Raw genomic sequence first — 4,609 nt, 5'->3', positions numbered from 1 at the left:
TATTCTGCTGGCCAACTAGGTCTGGGGATCCAGCAGGCAGGACAGGCTGTAGCTACAGTACAGAGAGGCACCTCTGAGCCTACCAGGAGTCACACCTCAGGTGTCCCCCCACTGCCTGCCCAGCAGCTGGAGTCTGGGTGTCCCAGAGTTCGCCAAGCAATAAGGACTGGGGCTGAGCAGGGGGCCACGGAGACAGGCTCTCTGGACTGGCCAACATGGGGAGTCCACCCCTGCCCTCACTCAACTCCTGCACAGCCTCAACTATCATTCTCGTTGAGCAGCTCCATGTCCTGGAATCAGGCCCCAAATCACTCCTCCAGCTCTGGTTGTAATTCTTTGCAACCACTGGGAGCAGCAGCATCTCCCTCATGACTCGGTATTCCTGGGACCAGAGGGAAGGAGAGGATGCACACAGGGCCTGGGTGGGGGATGCTGCAGGGGCCTTGTGGGGGGTGAGGGGTGGGGCAGGGGACCAGTTCTGGCAACGCTCCTTCCCACCAGTTCTATCCAGGCTCTACCTGTTCTCAGAATGGGAATAATCAGCCCCTCCTCCAGGAAGTTATCCTTGATGCCATCCTCCCCTCAACCAACCCGCCAATAGGATGGGTCTCCCACTTCTCTGTTATCGAAGTCTTCCACTCAATGTAAGATACAGGGGGTGGAACCAGGGACTGTTCTGCCCAGAGGTCTCTGATTTCCACCTCCTTCCCCTCCCCTGCAGGGAGTGCCACAGCTGCTCACCTCAGTCCCTTTCTTAAGGTTGATCTCATTCCCCTGGAAGGTGGAGAGCCAGAGTCCATCAGACAGAATGCCATAGACTGACTAACCCCTTATGTCCACCCCTTCTCATGTTGCACTACTGCCAGGTCCCCAGAGGGGGCGGAGCATGCAGAGAAAACAGGACTTGGACCTAGGCCGGGCTCTGGGCTCCAGAGAAAGAGGACATGGGGGGAGGCTGAGGGACCTGGCAGCACAACCCTCTCTGATGACAGATTTGGAGGCTGAGGCCTCAGGCAGAGGGGACTGCTCAGCAACTTATGTGCTGCCTGACTTGGGGGGAGGCCGACCCCTCTCTCCCTCCATGGGCAGCATGGGAGTTAGAGGCTGAGTCCAGCTCAGATAAAACCTCACGCGGCTGTGCCATCAGGCAGCTCTGAGCTTCCCCAGCCTGGGGAACCGGAATGGGTGTCTCAGGTGGAGCCTCTGTTCACTCATCTCTAAGATGGGCCTGATGCCCCAGCTCCCAGGGGCCACTGCGAGGCTCCCGGGAGAGATGTGTCAAGTGCTGAGAGCTCGGAGCACGTTTCGGGGGCTCCCGCATCCCAAGGTTCAGGATCGTGGTCCTTCCTGTCTGGCCTCAGGTTTACCCACCTCGAGATAATCACCCATCGCCAGACACAGCATAAGCAGGTCACCAAGGAAAGTGCCAAGATAGGGGACGACACCCTGTGACATTGGGGTGCGGGTGGGATGAGCCCTTGCTCTCAAGTCGACCCCCTGCAGACCCTCCCCTGAAAAGTCCACAGCCACAGCCTCCTGGCCCACCCCAGGGTTCCCACGGGGAACAGCCTAGGACCCTTAGCAGCCTCCCCTCAATTCCTCCTTGCTTCACACCCCAAGAACACCACACTCCTCCTCCTCACCTCCCAGGGCAGGCTTCTAGCAAATCACAGGGTATGCGATCCCTGTCCCTCCCCACAACAAACCCATCCTGCACCAGCTCTTCCAGGCCATCCCGGTCACTTCTACTGGGGGATTCGGACACTGTGGCACCAAGAGAAAGGGCCCTCCTCTCTTGATTTGAGGCCTCCAGCTGGGAGCGCAGAGCCCCTCCCCCACAAGCACACTCACCTGCTGCTGCTGCTGCTCCTTCTCCTGCACTCTATGGGGGCTGATTTCCGGGGGGCAAACGTGGAAGGCCCCTCCTGTCAGGGTCGAGGACAGTGTCAGTGAGGCCATAGTCCCCTCACTGCATTTCTCTCCAGCACCACTCGCCTCCGACACTGGACATCTGACTCGAGTCAACTGGTACCAATGCCACTCCACCCTCCAAGGTCTTGTGTTTCCAGAACAAGCCCAGTTTCAACTCTCTGAGTGTAAGCTTGGGCTTGCGTCCTGGACTCCCTGAGCCTGTTTCCTCATCTGGAAAGTGTGAGAACTCCAGCTACTTCACAGGTTCTCCTGAGGACTCACTGTCGCATGACTGTTATCACTGTTCTCGCCCTCACCCCTCCAGGGAGCAGGCAGAAAGCTCCCACACTCCTTTCCTCCCTCTTACCTCATCACCTCCATGTGAGGCCTGCACCACACGATCACCATCCTTCCATTTCCCTGATGGGGAGACAGAGGCCCAAACAGGGGCAGTGAGTTGCTCAGGGGCCACAGAGGAGAGGCCACTTGGCCCTCCCAGCCAGAGACACTGTTCCAACATCCTCACCTAACCCCCAGCCCCACCACTGACAACAGTCCTGACCCCCGAGCTCTCGAAGCTTGGTCGTGGGCTGAGGCGTGGATGGAGAGGATGTGGTGTCTTGGGAGTCTGGTTGAATGGCTCCTGCCTGCCCCAGTCTCGTGGAGTGTCTGGCCCCCAGGCTGGGACAGAGGCAATGCCAAACCCTTCTCCTCCCCAAGGAACCACTCAGGATATTCCCCTGCACTGAACTCTTTCTTTATCCACTCAGAAACTGGACCCCCAAGGTGCCACCTCTGATCAACAGGGAAGGGGTGAGAGGACATTTTGCTTCCCTGTTTACATGAAGCTCCTAACTTCCTTTCAGCAGGATCCACTAAGAATCTATCAGTTGCCTAGGCGCTACTCATAAGCCACCTGGGGTATATGTCATTGCCAACCAGGCATTCAGGTGAGACTCCGTTGTTGACTTGAGTGACTGTTCTAGGCGTCCAGGGGGGGTCCCAGAACGCACACACATCTGTCTCTGGTCCAGCTGTTCAGATCCAAGGATGAGCATCTTGTTTGTCCACCTGGGCCAGGGAAATTCCTTGCTGTGCCCGTCCCTGGGGTAGGCAGTGTGCCCTCCCCTTGGAGACATGGTGAAGATAGAAGGAGCAGCAGGGGCCTGGCTTCCTGAGGACAGGTTTAGGCTGAGGGATAAACCCACCCAACCACCCAACAGCCTGGGAGAAGCTACATTCAGCAGGACGGACGTGCATGGAAGCCAGAAATCTGCTGATGGCGCCAGCTCGGCAACTCGCCCTGGAACAGCACAGCCAACACCACTGTGTCCCATGACCAGGGCCTCCTGCCCACAAACGGCACCCCACCTGCCCATGGGCCAAACAGATCCCTAAGCTTGTTAACCTGGACAAGATAGATGGGAACGTTTCAGAGAAAGTTCAAGTGAGAAACTATCAAAACCACAGCTTGCCCAGTCCCCCTCCCCCCGTGGCCCCTCCTCTCTTTCCAGACCCCCAGCCTCCACTCTACCTTGGTCATCAGTTCTCTTCTCAAGGACTCGTCTTGGCTATAGTGCTCCTTAAGTTTTCAGAGCTCTCCCTGAGGAGAGGGGAAAGAGGGAAGGATAAATTTAGGGATAATGTGAGGGGTCTGAGTGCAAATCCTTTTCTTTGACAACCTAAGAGATTCAAACTGCCTGGAGGAGTGCTCTCACTGGGCTCCTCTGAGGGCTAAGGTCTTGTGAGACTGGGAGGGGGCTCTCCTGTTGGTCACTGGCGTCTCCATTCCCCCGCTATACAGAGCAGCTCTCTTCTGACCACTTTCAGTTTCAACTGGGCATAGAGTTCTGTTGCTAGAAACACTTGAAAATCTCCAATGTGGCTCAACCCAGTACCTGGCATTTAGAGAAACCGAATCCTGAAGCAGAATTGGTGCACTAAGGACACCAGGAGACTTAGAGACCCACCGCTGAGGCCCAGGCCCTGTTCCAAGCATTTGCTGCCACCCAGGAGTTCCCAGCTGACTGAGGGGCCAATGGCAGACGTACGGGAGATCCCCCATCCACCCTGGTCCTCCTATGGAGAGAGGCCTACCCACCAGGAAACTTCCCCCATGTGTTCTTCAGGTGGCATATGGATGTTTTCTGCAGAACAGAGATGACAGTGCAGGGCGAGGAGAAGTTCTTCAGGATCTTGCACTCCTGGGGAAGGGAAGAGAATGAGCTGTGAGGTGGGGCGCTGGAGCCCTGCTTGCTCTAGCTTCAGTCCCCTTCTATTTAAATCTCCTCTCCTGGATGAGACAGATGCTCAGGGAGCCCCAGAAGGGCACATTTAGGACCCAAAGAGTAACACTCACAAGGAGGAGGATTTTAGCTCAACCCAAGGAGGGAGCCAGGTAGGAAGTGAGCATCCCCGCACTGGGACCTGGAGTCAAGGTCAGCATTCCCCTGGCAAGAAGGGCCTAGGGACTTGCAGGGGCTTAGACCACACACTGCAATCCTGGGACCTGATAAAGGTGGAGGCAGTTCCCAAGGCTCCAGAGAGGGGCTCCACTGGGCCTCCCACAGCACACCTGGGCCACCTGGATCCAGCGCTCCACCACCCTCACCCTGTCCTGGGCCATCATGCTCGGGTCCCCGAGGCAGGTGGTGAGGATGAGGTTGGCCACCCTTCTGAAGTGGTCGATGGTGGCCCG

The sequence above is a fragment of the Diceros bicornis genome, chromosome 4, assembly GCF_020826845.1.
Source record: "Diceros bicornis minor isolate mBicDic1 chromosome 4, mDicBic1.mat.cur, whole genome shotgun sequence".
Lineage (NCBI taxonomy): Eukaryota > Metazoa > Chordata > Mammalia > Perissodactyla > Rhinocerotidae > Diceros > Diceros bicornis.
The sequence above is the reverse complement of the archived record's forward strand: the minus strand, read 5'-3'. Positions refer to the sequence as shown.